Source organism: Rana temporaria, chromosome 1 (genome assembly GCF_905171775.1).
Source record: "Rana temporaria chromosome 1, aRanTem1.1, whole genome shotgun sequence".
In the NCBI taxonomy this organism is placed as follows: Eukaryota; Metazoa; Chordata; class Amphibia; order Anura; family Ranidae; genus Rana; species Rana temporaria.
In genome coordinates, this window is record NC_053489.1 from 96,672,599 (window position 1) to 96,693,823 (window position 21,225).

Sequence of the window (21,225 nt, forward strand, 5' to 3'; positions counted from 1 at the left end):
AAAAATGAAAATAAAAAGATGTAGTGCTGCCCCTGTAGGATCCACTGATTAAGATGGGTCCTAATATTTTTGCCTCAACCTGTTTAAGAACTTCAGCACCTTTGACACACTAGATTGAGTGCACAAAGCATGTAATATAAAAGAAAATCACTTAAATTAAAGGGTTTGTAAAGGATTTTTTTTTATCTTAATAGCTTCCTTTACCTTAATGCAGTGCTGTTTTCATGTCCTCATTGTTCGTTTTTGCTCTCAAGTTGCTGTAATTCTTCTCTGATCTCCACACTTCCTGGTTGTCTGTTTCCTGATGACCACAGTGCTGGGAGCTTTCTCTCTGTGGTCACTAATCAAGGAGGTGTGATTACTGTGTGTCTAGTTTATAGTTTTGTTTTCCAAACCATCACGGCTCTATGGCTCTGTATGCTCTGTAAGGCAGAGAGGCAGGAAGCAACATTCAAAATCGAAACTTGAAACCACAGGTACATTAATGATTGTGAAAGCTCCTGCGCTGTGTAGGATAAGGGGAAAGGGAAGTGAGAGAAAAGAGGGGGGAGGAGGAGGGAGGTGGGCTAAGGGATGATTGCAATATGGTAAACACTGCAGAAAACAAATGGGGAGTCTGTCCTTTATAGACAAAAAAGGTGTATGTAACAAGTGGTGATTGTCTGCGCTGTGGTATGGCTTGGCCGGATGAGTGAAATGAGGGAATGGTGAGTGAACGGGCTAATAGGGCCTGGGGAGTGACAGGTAATGCAGACACAAATTAACCTCAACGGTTTTAAATAGGTACAGTCCTAACTGGACTGTAAAATGGTACAGTGGAGTCTTGAAAAGAAAGGTGTATGTGAAAATCAAAGCAAAAACTTAAAACGTGAACATAAAGTCTTAGGTGAGTGCAAACCAAAAGAAAAGGACCGCAGTTCAACACTGGGACTGGTGCAGCAGTGAGGAAATGGTTAAAATGGAAAAGGTTCCAAATTCTACAAGGGGTATTCAGTCCAGACAAATCCAAACAAACGCATGCAGCCCACACCTCGGTGACTAGTGCAGCTTACCTTCCAGCTGACATAAAAGGGTCAAACACATAGGATCAAAACGTTACCAGTTTTCTATTGGGTGGATATCTTGCTGCCAGTTCTCAATAGTTGGTCACACATAAAGAAACAAGAATTATAAAAAACGGTTGTAGCCTTGTCCTCCTTACACTCATAAGCTGTAGGGAAAGGGATGTGATTAGCAGGGTGGCAGATTAAGTGTCCACTTACACAACTTACACAGTGTGTAGGGAAAATATGCACATCTCCACGAGTGCCGAACTCGTCTCCTACTACTTCTCACTGTCAACAACTTTTGGCTCTTTAGCTGGTATGAGGCCGTCCGCTCGTGTCAGGATGAAGAAGGCAGGGGACGGAGGGAGGAGAAAATGCACATAGCATAAAACTGTACAGCAATTTTAATAACTAAAAACCATAAATAAAACTCACATGGAGCACATGAAGAAAAGAAGGAAAGAGGAGATGGGAACACAGGGGGCTTGTAGGATGGTTTTACGGGAAGACAGTCCTCTATGCTGTTCTTCTGACGGCTACCGCTGGGTCCCTAAGAAGTGTTGGTGCCCTTAACAACAGTTTCGATAAGTCAGTATGCAGTGTAGGTGCAGTAAAAATGCAGCAGTGGTGCGATATACTGTAGGTACAATATACTTGGTAGACAGTGGGTCTCATTATTAAAAACTAATGGTTAATTAGAAGTATAACTCATCCGGGTGCAGGAGGACAAATGGGCAACTTGGAAAGAATTAAAAAAAACTTGGAACTTTGCGGAAAATCTGAGAGGGTTATGAGGAAGATATAGAAGTAATAGGATTAAATCAGCAAAGATGGGGCTGTGGAGTCATGAGATGGTGGGGTGGGGGGGGGGGGGGCAAATGGGTGGGGTGGGGAGTAATGTTGGTTACATTTTTGTTCTTTTCTTTTTTTTTCCTTTCTTTTTTACCTCTCTTCCTGTATATTCTCTCTCGTTAAAACCAACTAAAAGAAAAAAAAAAAAAAAAAAAAAGGAGAAAGAAAAAGAAAAAGGGAAAAGCATGAAAACTGCAATTAAAAGTAATTATTCTTCCGCATATGATGCTAAACTCTCACGGAGACGATGGGGGTCCATCATCCATGAGAAAGTCGCCAAGATTGTTAAGTCTGAGCGAAAAAAAAAAAGAAAAAAAAAAAAAAAGAAGTCTAACTCATATTAACTTGGTAGGTGATTGATGTGCCAAATAATGACATATGTAATTTGAATGATAACCTAAGGCAGGTTTGTTTTTTATGTTTTAAAATTAATATTTCTCTTTGCCTGGGCACTGCTGTACTCTGTAAAGAGAATATATTGCCAAAACACAGACACATACCAGTTGTATTTGACCCATGAGGATATCATTTCATTAATACCCTGCTCTTCTATACAACAAAATAATTTTCCTGAATAACCATGAAATTAAAGAAATGGTGCCCACTTTTATTGGTAATAAGTGAAAAAGGCCCCCATTACACTGGTGGTCATGATATGCTCAACAATTATAGCAATTTAATATTCTGAAAACCTTAATCTAGGTGCCTGTGACACTTATGTCTTGATTAAAAGGCCCTGTGTGATGCCAAAAACATTGGATTACATTGGTCATTGCTATAGAAGCCAAATAACTCTCATAGGTTTAGGAATATGGGGCCAGATCCACAAAAGGGATACGACGGCGTATCTACTGATACGCCGTCGTATCCCTGTTTCTATCTTTGGAACTGATCCACAGAATCAGTTTCCAATAGATAGGCAGAAGATCCGACATGTGTAAGGGACTTACACTGTCGGATCTTAGGATGCAGTACCTCGGCCGCCGCTGGGGGCATTTCTCGTCGAAATGCCGCTTCGGGTATGCAAATTAGCACTTACGGAGATCCACAAAGCTTTTACGCTTCGTTTTTTCTCTGTAAGTATTAGTTTGCAAACGCAAAATTAGGGCTGCTTTTACAAGGCCTAAACTGTTTAGGCCTTGTAAAAGTAGACCCTTCTATCCCGCGTCGCCGTCTTTTTTTTTTCAATTTTTTTTTTTCCGCCGCAACTCGTATTTTTTTTTTTTACGCCCGTCGCGATTCTCAAATCCCGGCGCAACGTAAAACCGCGCAAAGCACGTCGGGAAAATGACGTCGTGAGCATGCGCAGTACGTCCGGCGCGGGAGCGTGCCTAATTTAAATGGGACTCGCCCCATTTGAATAGGAACGCCTTGCGCGGGCCGGATTTAAGTTACACAGCCGAAAATTTCTAGGTAAGTGCTTTGTGGATCGGGCACTTAGGTAGAAATTTTGCGGCGGTGTAACTTAAATGGGAATATTTAAGTTACGGCGGCTGGCTGTGGATCTGGCCCATGGTGTGCTGGTGACTTGTTACTGGATCTTGTTTGTAAAGAGTCACAAGACTTTCTGTAGTTCAGAAAATGTCTAATTGTATCCTCTTGCTTTGCATGCATGCTCCAGATGGCTGAACTTCATATTCCATTAAAAACTTCTGGAAACAATTTAATTTTTTTCATGCTGCGGCCAGTAAGCCCTTTTCTCCTGCTTTCCTACAGTGTTAACTATCTAGGTTGTCAGTGTGTAACAATCTACTGCTTATGTCTCGGGCTGGGTTTTTCTCTGTTCCTGTGAGTTGAGTTAACGCATGTGTGTTAATGTGCATTGTGTCACAATTTGCGTTAAGACAGTTTACTCATTTGAAATGGGCTGGAACAGGATCGGACCAAAAAACAGGCATGCAACATTTTGTGTGACACGGTAGTGTGTGACTCTGCATTGAGGTGCACTGCAGCTTATGTGTGCCAGAGCTACGTTGCCTTAGTACCTTGGGGTGCCATTCAAAATGACAGTAACACACACATTACTGCAATGCTTTGTATCTCAAAACTATGTTTCAAACCAAAATTTGCACACAGCTTTACTGTTACTGAATGTTCCTTAAAGTATAAAGCTCTTGTTGAAGCCCAATCCTTTGACAAGGATTCTCTTCTTCTCTGATCTGCAAGATAAATTTGAACTCTCATGGATGTATTTTAAGAGATATCTCCAAATTCGCTGCTCAGGTAGTTTTTTTGGCAAAAGATCCTATTTTCCAAAAATGTACTCCATTTGAGTATGTCTGCAGGGAAAAAAATTCAGGGGGGGGGGCGCTTCGGCAGCGGCGATACACATTCGCATTTAACCCTTTCTTCAAACACTAGCGGGGGTTAAAAGCGCCTCGCTAGCAGCCGAATACCGCAGCTAAAATGATAATAAAGCGCCACTTTTTAGCGACGCTTTACCGATAATGCAGTCAGCTGGCAGTGTGAAATAGCTCTTCAGATAATTCAGCTTTACTCCGTGCCCATAACAAATATAGCCTAGAGAATGTACAGACCCCCCTTCAGCACAGATGGACCCCCCCCTTCAGCACAGACCCCTCCATTCAGCACAGATGGACCACCCATTCCGCACAGACCCCTCCATTCAGCACAGACCCCCCCTTCAGCACAGATGGACCCCTTTAAGCACAGACCCCCCTTCAGCACATACCATCCTTCAGTACAGACCCCCCTTCAGCACAGATGGACCCCCCTTCAGCACAGATAGACCCCCCCTTCAGTATAGACCCCCCTTCAGCACAGATGGACCCCCCTTCAGTACAGACCCCCCTTCTGCACAGATAGACCCCCTATTCAGTACAAAACCCCCTTCAGCACAGACGGACCCCCCATCCCATTCAGTACCTCAGATCAGCCATCAGCACAGCCCAGGCAGTAGGTTCCCCCCCCCTGTGTACACATAAACACTGGGGGGGGAGGCAGCTTCACTCTGCTCACTGTGCCTGTGTGACATCCGGCCCGGGACTGCTCAGACAGCCCACGGCCGTGAGACTCTTCAACATCTTCTCGATTTTTTAGGGGGGGTCAATTGCCCCCCCTTGCCCTATGGAGCGGACGCCCATGACTCTGAGGACTGTTTTATCCTACAAATATACAGTATGATACTTGTAACCTCAGCAGACCTATTCTCTAAACATCTTTATATGAGGAAGTTGTAGGAGTTCCTCAAAAGGAACCTACCTATCCCTTTGTCGAAAATTACTAGGAGCCAGGCACAGAAATGTTACATATGTATCACCTACAAGAAGAACTTTTATACAATTTTTATGCATTGGTACTTACACTTACACTTGAAATCTTACACTCCATACATCCCTCAGTGAGCGATTTGTGCTGGAGGTGCAAAGCACTAGTAGGTACACTAATCCACATATTTGGGACCCTTTAGGCTGGATTCACACTTGTTTCTAAACTTTCTAGAGTACTCATTACACATATGTTAGCAATAAGTTGATGCCCAATAGCTCTAAATTGGAAAATCGCCATCCTGCTCACAAAAGTGCACTTATACAACAGGATTAAAAAAAAAAAATTGATGGAAACCCTAACTGCCAGATTGAACAAAACACGGAATAATCTGAAAATGGTAGGATCTCCATATCACCCCAAGATGATTTTACCTTTAATATAGCAGCTAGATCACCAGACCTTCTCCCCCCCCCCCCCTCCAACCTAATTACCCCCTTTCTGTACTCCATGCCCCCTTGTTGTATGTTCTGTTTTTTTGGGGGATATTTACCTTTCCTAGGTGCACCTTGGTGATAGCCAGACAAGACACAAATATTCATAAACTCTTGATCAGATCTACAAGTTCTGCAGTCTGGCTGGGAAAGCTATGGGGAAGAAGGAACGTTTTCTTCTGTTCTCTTACTATCTCTTTCTCCTGGAGAAGGGGGCAGCAAATGGGTTAGGGCCAGTTCACACCAGACGCAGTTCCGTTCCGTGCGCTTTTTTTCTGCACTAAAAATGCATGCACAGTGCTTTCCATGTATTCCAATAGCTCTAGTTGACTCTAGTTCACACCATGCAGTCAGTTTCCCGTCAGTTTCCAGTGCAGAAACTGACTGCATGGTGTGAACTAGAGTCAACTAGAGCCATTGGAATACATGGAAAATACTGTGCATGCATTTTGTGCAGAAATAAAGAACACGGAACTGCGTCTGGTGTGAACTGGCCCTTAGGCCCCTTTCACACGGGGCGGATTAGTAATAATCCGCCCCGCGAACCTCCGCTTGCTCAGCGGGGATCGCTCCGTTGATCCCCGCTGAGCCGGCAGATGACAGGGCGGTCCCCGCACACTGTGCAGGGACCGCCCTGTCTTTTCCTCGCTCTCCCCTATGGGGGGATTGGATGAACACGAACCGTCTGTCCGTGTTCACCCGATCCGATCCGCCAGACGGAAGGAAAAGTAGGTTTTTCCTCCGTCACACTTTGGCGGATCGGAGCGGGTCGGATGTCAGTGGGCATGTCACCGCTGACATCCGCGGCTCGTTCAGGTCCGCCTAAAAAACTGGCAGGCGGACCTGAACGGGCCGCCCGTGTGAAGGAGCCCTTACAGTATATGTGACATGAATTTCAAGAATAAGTAAAATTGTCATACTGTTGCACTCCCAGATAAAATTATGGGTGTTTGAGAGAAAATCAATGATCAAACCTGCACTTCTGGGATGTTATAATAAAGAAACACTACTATTTTATCATACAGTCTGTAACTCATGTGTGGCACCTTAAAAGTCCCACCTCAATATGTAATGAAGTGTATTGTGTTAAGACACTTAAAATGAGTCCTTAACAAGCCACAACGCTTGAAGAAAAAGTACCTGCCCCATTTCTGGCCAACACCGAACACATGCAGTGCATTTGCATTTACAGCTTTGCATTGTGCTGTGTTCAAGGACAGGTGTGTTGCGTTATAAAATACATTTGTATTGGGCGTAATTCAAAATGTAAAAAATCTAAGGTGTGAATCCAGTCTAAATTACTTGCTGGCTTCTAGATTGGATGAATTTTGTCCTATAGTGTTTGTAAATGGCTAGTGAATGTTCATCAAGTGCATTGTGTCCTTTATATTGATTTTTTAAACGCTGTCATAGAAGACAGTTAATTGCCAGTGCATCAAATGTACTAAGTCTGTGGAATGTTATTAGGCAACTCTATTAAACTTACTAAAAAGTAAATTGACAGCATTCCATAACCTGCTTAAAGGGGTTGTAAAGGTTTGTTTTTTTATTTTCTAAATAGGTTCCTTTAAGCTGTGTTCACAGCATCTCCCCGCAAGGATGTAGTCCCAAGGGAGGGGGCGAACATGCTGACTAACCCCCAGCCAGAACGGCTCGGATGATGGGGGCAAGCTTACTGAGGAGGAACAGGAACTGAGAAATTCAGACAAAGAAAAAAAAAATTTAGAAGGGAAATCGAAGGAAAAGGTAAGTGAACCAACAATGCACTAGCTTAACCACTTGCCCCCCGCCGCACGCAGATATACGTCTGCAGTATGGCACGGCAAAATTACGTATATATATATATGTCCCCTTTAAGAAGCCGGCATTGTGGACGCGCGCGGCACGCGTGCCCACCGGGAGCTCCGTGACTTCAACCGCGGGTCCCGTGGACTCGATATCTGCGGGCATACCCACGATCGTGTCACGGTGAGGAAGAAGGGGGAAATGCTTATGTAAACAAGCATTTCCCAGTCTTCCTAGTGACAGGACAGTGTACACAGCTTCCTGTAATCAGAAGCAGTGATCACTGTCGTGTCACACACAGCCCATCCCCCTACAGTTAGAACACATCCCTAGGCACACTTAACCCCTTCAGCGCCGCCTAGTGGTTAACCCCTTCACTGCTAGTGTTATTTTCACAGTAATAAGTGCATTTTTATAGCACTGATCGCTGTAAAAAATAACAATGGTCCCAAAAATGTGTCAAAAGTGTCCAATGTGTCCGCCAAAATGTCGCAGTCACGATAAAAATCACCGCCATTACTAGTAAAAAAAATGGCATAATTCTATCCCCTAATTTGTAGACGTTATAACTTTTGCGCAAACCAGTCAACTTACACTTATTGCGATTTTACCAAAAATATGTAGAAGAATACGTATCAGCCTAAACTGAGGGAAAAAAATAGTTTTATATATTTTTGGGGGATATTTATTATAGCAAAAAGTGAAAAAGATTGAATTTTTTCAAAATTGACGCTCTATCTTTGTTTATAGCGTAAAAAATAAAAACCGCAGGTGATGAAATACCACCAAAAGAAAGCTCTATTTGTGAGAAAAAAGGACATACATTTTGTTTGGAGCCACATCGCACGACCGCGCAATTGTCAGTTAAAGCAACGCAGTGCCGAATCTCAAAAAGTGGCCTGGTCTTTTGACCAGTAAAATGGTCCGGGGCTTAAGTGGTTAAAGGAACCCATTTAGAAAATAAAAAACAAAACCTTTAAAACCCCTTTAAGCAGGTTATGGAATGCTGTCAATTTACATTTTAGGGAGTTTAGAGTTGCCTAATAACATTCCACAGACTTAGTACATTTGATGCACTGGCAATTAACTGTCTTCTATGACAGCGTTTAAAAAATCAATATAAAGGACACAATGCACTTGATGAACATTGACCAGTCATTTACAAACCCTATAGGACAGAATTCATCCATTAGGACACAAAATACACAAATAAGATTGATTAATACCATTTGCTTTGACTTTTTTACAGCAATATTGTTTCTTTTGCTGAAAAACATAATATAGTAGAAAGAAAAAAGGAAAGGCAGCTGAACCTCTGTAACCTTTAAATGGTAATTTTAGGTGTCTTTAATGCTAAAGGATAAGTTCACGTTTTTTTCCTACATTCCAGCTCCCATATTTACCAATATACCATTAACCACTTCAGCCCCAGACCATTTTGCTGGTCAATGACTGGGCCACTTTTTGCGATTTGGCACTGCGTCACTTTAACTGACAACTGCGCGGTCGTGCGACGTGGCTCCCAAACAAAATTGGCGTCCTTTCTTTTGGTGGTATTTGATCACCTCTGCGGTTTTTATTTTTTACGCTATAAACAAAAATAGAGCGACAATTTTGAAAAAAAAATGAATATTTTTTACTTTTTGCTATAATAAATATCCCCCAAAAATATATAAAAAAAAATATTTTTTTCCTCAGTTTAGGCCGATACGTATTCTTCTACAAATTTTTCGTTAAAAAAATCACAATAAACGTTTATTGATTGGTTTGCGCAAAAGTTATAGCGTTTACAAAATAGGGGATAGTTTTATGGCATTTTTTTTAATATACTAACTGTAGGGGGGGTGGGACTGACTAGGGGAAATTACTGATCGCTGTTCATACATTGTATTAACAGATGGTCAGGCATTTGTCCCCTGACAGGACCGGGAGCTGTGTGTTCACACACACAGCTCCCGGTCCTCGCTCTGTAACGAGCGATCGCGGGTGTCCGGCGGTGATCACACGCGCCCCTAGTGGCTGCTTCGCGAGGCGACGTATAGCTATGGGCTCTCGCACAGGGGAGCCGACCTGCCGCCATATAACTGCGGCGGCTGGTCGGCAAGTAGGTAATGTATCTCAGTTGCAGAAAAATAAAAGCTTTCTTTGATTTTTAGAACAAACCCTTGTTCTATCTCTTATGCCGCGTACACACGACCGTTATTCATGCCATTGAAAAAAAAAACAACGTTTTTCTTGACGTGATTCCTCTCAAACCTCTGTATCACTAAAGGTGATACTACTTATGTATACACTGTTATTATGGTTGGAAAATTCAATAAAAATCTATTAAAAATATCCCATAGTTTGAAGACAATATAACTTTTTTGCAAACCAATCAATATACACTTATTGGGATTTTTTTTACCAAAAATATGTAACAGAATACATACTGGCCTAAATTTATAAAGAAATGTGTTTTTGTTTTTTTTTCCTTTTTTTATTGGATGTGTTTTATAGCAAAAAGTAAAAAATATTATAATTTTTTTTCAAAATGTTGGTCTTTTTTTGTTTATAGTGCAAAAAAAACCGCAGAGGTGATCAAATACCACCCAAAAACGCTCTATTTGTGGGAAAAAAATGGCATACATTTTATTTGGCTATAGTGTCGCATGACCACGTAAATTATTAGTTAAAGGAACACAATCGCATATCATAAAAAATGAAAATGGCCTGGTTATGAACGGGGGTAAATATTCTGGAGCTGAAGTGGTTAAAGAGTGTAACCCTAATGCTGTGTACACACGCTGGGAATTTCCGACAGCAAATGTTCGATGGGAGCTTGTTGTCAGAAAATCTGACCGTGTGTAGGCTCCATCAGACATTTGTTGTCGGAATTTCCGACAACAAAAATTTAAGAGCTGGTTCTCAAATTTTCCGACAACAAAATCCATTCTCGTAAATTCCGATCGTGTGTAGACAATTCCGACGCACAAAATTACACGCATGCTCTGAATCAAGTACGAGACGGAAGCGCTCGGTCTGGTAAAACTAGCTTTCGTAATGTAGACAGGGGCGGACTGACCATTGAGTCACTCGGGCACTGCCCGAGGGCCCCATGCCACTAGGGGGCCCCATCCGGGTTGCCAGGCTCAGTAAAACCAGGGACAGTATGTAAAAATCTGTGTTTTTTTTAGATCTGTCCCTGATATGTCCGAAAATGACATGCTTTTAATGTGAATATCCCAAGATTTTAGCTGCCCGCCTCTGCACTACCTCCTGGCGTGGTGGTCATCTGTAAGCCAGAGGGGCCCCATAATCTTCTATTGCCCGGGGGCCCCATGAGTTGTCAGTCCGCCCCTGAATGTAGATAGCACATTCGTCACGCTGTAACGGACTGAAAAGCACGAGGCTGAAAAGCGTGAATCGTCTCTCACCAAACTTCTACTAACACGACTGGTATTGAACTTTTCCTTTAATAGTGCCGTAGTATGTCTTGTACGTCACCGCGTTCTTGAAATTCGGAATTTCCAACAACATTTGTGCGACCATGTGTATGCGAGACAAGTTTGAGCCAACATCCATCAGAAAAAAAATCCACGCTTTTGTTGGCGGAATGTCCGATCGTCTGTACACGGCATAAGAGTTGGTTGTTACATAGGGTGCCAAATGTTGTGTATCTATAGGCTCTGGCCCGGATTCACGTAGAGCGGCGCATCTTTAGACCGGCGTAGCGCATCTCATATGCGCTACGCCAACGTAAATCAGTGAGGCAAGAACAGTATTCACAAAGCACTCACTCCCAAACTTGCGCCGGCGTAACGTAAATTGGCCGGCGTAAGCCCGCCTAATTCAAAGTAGGAAGGTAGTGGGCGTGATCTATTATAATGAAGCGTGACCCCATGTAAATGAAGGGCCGAACGAACGGCGCATGCTCAGAATCACGTCGCATATACTCCTTAAGATACGACGGCTCAATGGCTACGACGTGAACGTAACCTACACCCAGCCCCATTTACGTACTACTTACGTAAACAACGTAAAATTCGCCGGCTGTTCCGTCGTCCATACCTTTGCATGGCCTGCGCCTCCTATAGGTGGAATAACTTTACGCCGGACGTACACCTTACGTAAACGTCGTAGATTACAGCGACGGGCGCAAGTACGTTCGTGAATCGGCGTATCTCGGTCATTTGCATATTCGACGTGTAAATCAATGGAAGCCCCCCTTGCGGCCAGCGTAAATATGCACCAAGGCTCCGACGGCGTAGGAGACTTACGTCGGTCGGATGGAGACAAAATTCAGGCGTATCTTATTTCAAGAATCAGGCGCATAGATACGACGGCGCATCCGTGCACTTACGCAGCGTATCAGAAGATACGTCGGCGTAAGTGCTTTCTGAATCCAGCCCTCTGATGATAAAAAAAGCTCTGACAATCTGCATGTTCCATAGTCCTTTTGAAACACTTATGTCACGCACCAATGTACCTTCTTACAAATTTCTGGGGGCTGCCCACCAGCTGATCACCCAGCTGAACTGCGTTGCAATCAGAATGACATTCCAGACATCTGTGGCAGGCCCATTTACATTGTATGTAAGTGTCTTTCGGCAGGGTTCCTCACAGGCAACCATGCAATAGCAACCTCCATTGTTATCATTAAATACAGAAATACTCTGAGATAAGAAAAGTCGAGTTTTCTTTTGAGGGTAAAAACACTATTCATACATACTTCTTTTGTCAGGTTATATTAATTGAGAAGACATATTTAAATGCATTTTAAATAAATTATAAAATCTTTAGAATGAGAAATGACCAAAAACATGGTTTGCTATGTGTATTTGGCATATAACTATAATATATAATGTATATTTTACGGCTGTAGTAGTATAAACTACCTAAAAAAAACAAACAGACATAATAATTAAGGTTACTGCACTAAAATAAACCTCAGAATGAAGTTGAGATGATAATCATGACAATAGAATGGAATGGATGAGTGATCCTGAAGAGCATGGGTCAAGAATGTGACAGATGTTGCCTGTGTCATGTAGATGAGTTGTCATCTAATTGGACCTTACTTGTGTCAAAAGAGATAATTCAGCAATAAATGAACACAGTAATGGCGTTCTCATACTTTGTCAGTAACGTCCTCACCATTTCTCCTTTTCAATACACTGGTGTGAAGATCTGTGGATGCTGCTTATTGAGAGACCTCTGAGAGGCATCCCTTTATCATAATAATTTCTTAATATCACTAGTAATGAATGTTTGTTTATGACACTTGACTTAATGAGCTCATGCTCTGCATTTAGCAAACATCAACAGGGACTAACAAAAATGAATGAACTTTGACCAGAACTGCATACTTCAAATCTGACTTGGTCTACAACAGTCTTAGTAGGCTGATATAAGTGGATATGTCCAGTGGGCAAGTTTAAGGAGATGTGGATAAAAAGTTAAACTAGTCATACACAGTACTGTGCAAAAGGTTTTAAGCAGGTGTGAAAAAATGCTGCAAATGAAGAATGCTTTCAAAAATATAAGTGTTAACAGTTTATTTTTATCAATTAACACAATGGAAAGTAAATGCATGGAAGAGAAATTCAAATCACATACATTTTGGATGTGATAACTAGGGTTGTCCCGATACCACTTTTTTAGGACCGAGTACATGTACCAATACTTTTTTTCATGTACTCGCCGATACCGATTACCGATATTTTTTTTTAAATGTAGCCATGTGTCACCAAATGCAGTCATGTGTCCCCAAATGCAGCCACGTGTCCCCAAATGCAGCCATGTATCCCCAAATGCAGCCTTGTGTCCCAAATGCAGCCATGTGTAGCCTTGTGTCCCCAAATGCAGCCATGTCCCCAAATGCAGCCTTGTGTCCCCAAATGCAGCCATGTCCCCAAATGCAGCCTTTTGTCCCCAAATGCAGCCATGTCCCCAAATGCAGCCTTGTCCCCAAATGCAGCCTTGTGTCCCCAAAGAGAAAGCCAAGCCCCCCCCCCCCGCCGTCTAGTTGATCAGTATGCGGGAACATAACAGCTTTCATTTGAAAAGCTGTGTGTTCCCCGCCGTGCATTGTCATATATAGCCACTTGTCCGGGCACTTTGATAGACAGATCACCCGTCCAATCCTGGGATGGCTGATCTGTCTATCAAAGTGCCCAGGGAAGGGCTATATATGACGACGCGCGGCGGGGAACACACAGCTATTCAAATGAAAGCTGTTATGTTCCCCGAGCGCTGACCAACTGAATGGCGGCGGCGGGGCTTGGCTTTCTCTTTGGGGACTAGACGGCGGCAGCAGCTCTCCTCTCCTCCATTAGTGACATACCCGAGGACTGCTCTGCTCCGCTCTCCGCCCCTCTCCGCCCCCTCTCCACCCGCTCTCCGCCCCTCTCGGGTGAAAAAAAGTATCAGGTGAAGCATCAGGAGCATTTGCGTGAGTTCAAGTACTCATGCAAATTCTCAGTATTGGTCCCAATACCGATACTAGTATCGGTATCGGGACAACCCTAGTGATAACCCTTTGCCTTCAAAACAGCATCAATTCTTCTGGGTGCACTTGCTTAGAGGTTTTGAAGGAACCTGGCAGGTAGGTTGTTCCAGACATCTTGGAGAACTAACCAGACATCTTCTGTGGATGTAAGCTACCTCAAATCCTTCTGTCTCTTCATGAAATTCCAGACAGACTCAATGATGTTGATATCAGGGCCAAAGCTTCACTTCCAGGATTCCTTGTTCTTTACGCTGAAGATAGTTCTTATAGTGGTTGTAAACACTTTACAACCACTTTAACCTACAGGTAAGCCTAGATTAAGGTGCTCGAAATATCTCATAAACCTCCACGGTTTAGGAGATATTTGCAAAAGAGACGGGCACCGATGTCTACGGAGCATGCGCAGTAGACAGTGGCGCAGGCGCACTGTAGAAACCTTTAGAAACGGCGATCGTGCCATTTCTAAAGGAGATTGTGCCGTGACTGGCGGCTCCTGCGCACATGCATAGTATAGATGCATAGTAGCCCATTTTTCTTTACCTTTGCAGAGAAACAAAGAGGAAGGAAAACCCATCAGGGTTTACTTCCTCTTTAATGACCATGGTTTTATGTTTGGGGTTATTGTCCTGCAGAATAAATTTTGGGCCAATCACACGGCTCCCTGATAGTATGGCACAATGGATAGGTATCTGCCTGTATTTTTCAGCATTAAGGAAACCATTGATCCTAACCAAATCTCCAACTCCATTTGCAGAAAGGCAGCCCCAAACTTGCAAGTAACCTCCACCATGCTTCACTGTTGCCTGCAGATACTTACTTCATATATCTGTAAGTGCATTTCGAGTTTTCATAAATACATAATCTAAATTCACTCTGTGTGGAGCGCCTGCACAGTGTGGTTGCTGCTTTTTATTTTTGTAGGATTACACACATAAATGTGGTTTTTGGTTAGTAATTACAATATGTTGAATTTACTTGATGAGAGTAAAAAAAAAAAATATGTTCATTTAGCCTTTATCATACTAAATGAAAACAAATATTTTTTTATATTCTGTACTACTACAATAATTAATCAATACCCCATGAAGGCAGCATATTGGTTTAGTGGTTAGCACTTCAGCCTTGCAGTGTTAGGGTCCTCACATTGAATCCTGACCAGGACACTGGTTGTAAATTTTACCCGTGCTAAATGTGGTTTTCCATACACATTCCAAAGACATGATGATAAGTTAATTAGCTCAGCTAAGTTTGCCCAAGATGGCTGCCTCACCTCTTACGTGCTTGGCATTCCCAGGGATTAAATGCTATTGAAACATAAGTTAATTATAGTTGAAGACCAAGACAGGGCAACTACAGCTCTTCCTCACACACTCTGTACCACCTCACCTGGAAATTCAGCACTGCAAAGGGCTATTTGAGTCAGCTCTGTGTAGGACTCTGTAACGGAACCCCAAATGGGATAGTGGTTAACCCAAGACAGCTATCGACACCCAACAGTCAGGCAAACGAACCCCAATAACGAGACACACAGCTCTGTTTGAGGTTCCACACGAATAGACTCTTTATTGAGAAAACCAGGCTCTTATATACAGTTAGGATACTGCAGTCCAAATGAACAATGACCCAACTCCACCCACAACATCACACAATGAGCCCAAATACACATCTTTTTGGTAGACATCATGACTCCGGCTCCTGATCTAATTTACATGAGCTAATTAACTACAGCTGATGTCTCAGACACATGCCCTTTAGACTGTCTGTTAACTTGCAATACACATTTATCACAGGACTCCTTCACACAATACAGGGTCAATTAGCACAAGCCACAATGACAGATCCTCAGAAGCCATCCTAGATTCATTTACATCACAACAGACAGACGGGCGGCTGAGTTGATGACATTAACACCTAACAGTATGTGTCCCCACATTAACCTGTTGAGTTCAGAATCAACAAACAGCAACCAGTTCTCCACAGATATCCTAGAATATATTGTGGATAATTACATAATAGTCCCATCTCAGGTAGTCCAAGATATATTCTGACTGTCCATTATTTTCTGGCTCATGCTTTCTAAGAGCTTCTGGGTCCCACGGGCCCTCCCGTTACATGTCTCCCCTTTCGGCAGGAGACTAACACAGAAGGAGACCCCAGACGGGTTGACTCCGAAGTTAGTCCATAGTTCCATTCCTCTAATGCCTGGACAACCCATCAGCATTGCCATTTTGCTTACCGGGTCGGTAGCTGATGGTGAAGTTGTAAGGTTGCAGGGTGCATAATGGTATTCAGTTCTGGAACAGTCACTTGCTTTGCTCTCTCAATGGCACCCAAAACTTGTTGCCGATGCTCTTGGGAGAGATAAGGCACAACCTGGATGCAAATCCCATTTAACCTTTTGACAATTCCAGCCTGTTTGTGCATTTCAATGTTCAAGCCACGGGACATCTCATAATACATGACGTAGTGTCGTTGCATCTCCGATTTCTCACTGGCCAACTTGTCACATAACAATTTTAGACTGTGATATTGTGCCTGATCTAAGGTACATGTCAGGGAAATTAGTCTTACCTGGGTCTCAGCAGCAAGTGGGTTAGTTCCAGCAGCACGGGTCTGGGCACAGGTAGTCACTGGGTTGGCTTCAGCGGGGCACATCGGGGCGTAAGCAGAAATGAGGGGGGCCAAATCATTCCCCAGTAGTACATCCGCTGGCAAATCCTTCATCACCCCCACATTCACGTGTCCCGAACCAACCCCCCAATCCAGGTGAACACGGGCAACGGGTAGCCGGAAAACGGTGCTTCTCGCTACTCTTACGGCTACAGTGTCTCCTGTCTGTTGGCTCTCTTGGATGAGGTCCTTTTGTAGTAGGGTCATGGTGGCGCCAGTATCACGTAGCCTATTGGCTACCTTTCCATTGACCCAGACAGTCTGCCTGTGTTGCTGCCTGTTGTCCTGGTTAGCTGCTTGTATTGGATCTGCCTCGTGCAGGACGCCCCAATGTTCTTCCTCTTCAACGCATTGGGCCGCAGGCATGGATGTGCGGGGTTCCCCCTTGCTGGCTGTTTCCATGACTGTGACTGCCTGGCTGGATTGAACAGACAGTCTAGCTTTTTGTGCCCTAGCTGTTTACATCCAAAACACCTGATGGGTTGTGAGTAGTCCTGGGAGTTGAACCTGGGCTGCTGAGAATAAGTGGCCGCTGGAAGTGGTGCTGTAGGTGCTGTCGGGTGCCGCCGATCGATATTCCACCCGAGCTGTTGTCTTGACCACAGGGTTATCCAGTTTGCGGGCATCTGTGTATTCGTCCGCCAGGCGAGCTGCTTCCGGCAAGGAGAAAGATTTTCGGTCCCGGACCCACTCTCTGACTTCCAGGGACAGTTTGTCAAAGAAGTGCAGAATCTCTTTGCTGTAGCCAATTTGCGTCCACAGCCGCTATAACTCAGTCTATGATCTCCAGTGGAGGGTTAGGACCATAATGTGCCAGTCTTAGTTTAACAGCCTGATCAAAACTTGCCTCCTCGGGTGTCCTGTCTGTTACGCTGGGCATTTCCGTTATGTTGGGTCTTTCAGCTCCATCCATTTCAAATTGTTCTGCAATCATGTCCCTCTTCTTACAGGTGTTGGCCACTCTGTCCCGGTTCTCCAGTAAGTCCTTGAGGGAAGAGAGCTTAAGCCATTCCTACTGTGTCTCCATTGTCCTGTGTCCTCTTGTAGCTGTCCTTTAAGGCTGTGGAATCATCCCACTGCTTGCCAACAATTGTAACGGAACCCCAAATGGGACAGGGGTTAAAGCCGCTTAAGATATTCCATTCCCAAACCCAAGACAGCTATCGACACTCCACAGTCAGGCAAACGAACCGCAATAACGAGACACACAGCTCTGTTTGAGGTTCCACACGAATAGACCCTTTATTGAGAAAATCAGGCTCTTATATACAGTTAGGATACTGCAGTCCAAATGAACAATGACCCAACTCCACCCACAACATCACACAATGAGCCCCAATACACATCTTTTTGGTAGACATCATGACGCTGGCTCCTGATCTAATTTACATGAGCTAATTAACTACAGCTGATGTCTCAGACACATGGCCTTTAGTCTGTCTGTTAACTTGCAATACACATTTATCACAGGACCCCTTCACACAATACAGGGTCAATTAGCACAAGCCACAATGACAGATCCTCAGAAGCCATCCTAGATTCATTTACATCACAACAGACAGACATGTTGCTGAGTTGATGACATTAACACCTAACAGTATGTGTCCCCACATTATGAATGAGTCACTTTTTCAATTAACCTTTTGAGTTCAGAATCAACAAACAGCAACCAGTTCTCCACAGATATCTTGGAATATATTGTGGATAATAATTACATAATAGTCCCATCTCAGGTAGTCCAAGATATATTCTGACTGTCCATTATTTTCTGGCTCATGCTTTCTAAGAGCTTCTGGGTCCCACGGGCCCTCCCGTTACAGACTCCAACTCAGCAGCTCTGAGGTTTTCTGTTCCCATACCCCTTACTCACTGAGCCCCACCCCAGCTGGCATTTATAAGAGCACTAACTTTGCCCATTACATAACTAGAGGAGGGATTTTTCTAAAAGGGAATTGAACGCCTGCTTACTATTTTACCATTACCATGCCATGGAGAGCTTCGTAACATTTGTTGTTTGCCTCCTAACCCTCTAGTATTAAATCTATGGGTGATAGCAAGAGGTGTTGTCTTTGAGGTTAAGTTTTTTTTTGTGTCACCAGGATGTTACCCCTAAGCTTTTCTGGGCCAAATCCTAAAGCCCTAGGCTTTGGCTTCTGTCTTATCTCCTTGATGGCATTGTGGATTTCACTCCACCCCACCGCCATCCACACTTACAAACTAAATGCAGTAAAAGGCAGCCACCACATACCAGAAGGATCACTAGTGTCCATGCTTATTCTGTAGGATATTCACAAACATGACTTTGAAAGTCCCTGACCTAAGACCACCCATATACTGTATTTCATCCACTAGGGCTTAATTATATAGATCTCTATGAATAAGCTACTTTTTATGAAAGTGGTTGTTAACCCACTTCTTTCAAATCCTCCCACCCCCTCTGTACCATAATAATAAGTGTCCCTGTGCCTGCGTATTGTAAAAAATCTGCCGGATTGTACATATATAAGCTCGGCTCCCGGCGCTCAGCTAACTTGTCAGCTCTCCTCTCTCTCGGCTCACAGTTCCAGTTGGTGGGGCCGAAGCCCTCCCACTGATGTCAGCTGGAGAGAGAGCCAACAGTCAGATGAGCGCCGGGGAGCTGTGGTCATGAAGGTACAGATCGTCAGATTTTTTAAATTACACAGGCACAGGGACACAACTATGCAGAAAAATGGCAGCAGGTGCTGTGGAGTCAAAATGTGAAATATTTGGCTGTAGCAAGAGGGAGTTTGTTCCCCCAAAGGGCTGGAGAGTGGTACACAAATTTGTGTCTGCAGGCAATAGTGAAGCATTGTGGAGGTTCCTTGCAAGTTTGGGGATGCATTTCTGGAAATGGAGTTGGAGATTTTTTTCAGGATTTATGGTTTCCTAAATTCTGGGAAATATAGGTGAATAATTATCCATCATGCCATTCCATCAGGGAGGTGTGTGATTAGCCCCAAATTTACTCTGCAGTAGGACAACGACAAACATACAGCCAATGTCATTAGGAACTATCTTCGGTGTAAAGAACAAGGAGTCCTGGAACTGATGGTATAGCCCCCACACAGCCCTGATCTTAACATCATCGAGTCTATCTGGGATTACATAAAGAGACAGCAGGATCTGAGGCAGCTTACATCCACAGTACATCTGTGGTTAGTTCTCCAGGATGTTTGCAAGTGTACCTAGAAGAAATGAGGCTGTTTTGAAGGCAAAGGGAGGTCACACTAAATATTAGTTTGATTTTTATTTCTCTCCTGTTCCTTTACTTTCTATTGTGTTAATTAATAAAAAATAAATGATTACATTACTGAACATCATAGAGTGTTGTTGCTAAAAAAGGTAAGGTCACTGATCCTTTGTACACAGGGAAGGCAGGATAGTTAGGGCACACTTTTAAGAGTAGTTTTTGTTAAAGTGGAACTTTACCATTCGTGATGAGTTTTCTGCTCTCCACCCCACCCCCTCCGCTACATAGCTATGCTTTTTTTCTTCCTCCTTTTATTTGTTTATTTTTTCATGAAGACTGATTCCAACCCCTCTTCTGTCATTCGCCTAGGCAAATTATGTCAATACTCCCTGGTCCATCTCTGGAAATGTGACATGCATATCCTGAGATGGCGCCAGGAGCATCCATTCATTAAAGTAGGTGGGAACGGTCTAGCGGCGTGTCAGTGGGAGGAGTGCCTGTGCCTCCCAATGACTTCCCGGAAGAAAATGCTTGTGAGGAACCCAAGTTCTGGCTACAGAGTAGGGGATCACAGTGGGACAACACTGGATCTGCACGTATTCTTCCTGTGCAGAACACCGCATCAGGTAGGTAGGGGAGGGAAACAAATTGTTTAGGGGTTGGGTAAATCTACGCTTTGAGCTTTACTATTTTATTATGTAATAATAAGGCATTCAATATTCCTTTTGTTAACATTTTGTTAAAATATAAAGTATTGATTACAACATTTTTTTATTCTATGTCACAGCCTACATGTTGATTGAGTGCGTGATTAATGGCATTCAGACATTGAATCTCATCACTGTATAAACAACACTACAAGGGAATATTTTTTGTCCTGAGCAACAGTTACTTTGGCTAGATAATTATAGGAATTGTGCGTAATGGACCCTAGAAACTATTGTTAATAAATCCTATTATATTGCTACACTAGTTCTTGACATGCAGTGAACTCTTTATTTTTTCAAGTTTTATGCCAATTTCCATTTTTGTGATGCCTTGGGAGGGACACCTGTCGCCTGAAGCTTCAAAAACAATTGTTTTTTTACACCTATCCATTACAGTACTACTTAGCCAGTCTCCACATGACAAAGGAGTTTGACACACTTTGAAACAACAGTGCTGGTTAAGTTACCCATGCAGTCAGGTGCTTGGCTAAGATTAAGAGTGAGATAAACACTGGCTTCAGTTGCTCTCTGTAGCATCTTCCTCTGAGGTGCTGAACTGGTTAACAGCTATTCCACAAAGAGGAGGGAGCTGCTGGGCAGGAGGAGTTCAATAGACCGAGTCCGGCAGCAATGCACTGTGGGAACTGCAGTCCAGAGACTCTACAGTGTAATCAAGATATTTTTTAACTGTATTTGCTAAAGATTGTCAGGAGGAGGGAAAACAGCTGCATTTTCTCAAGCT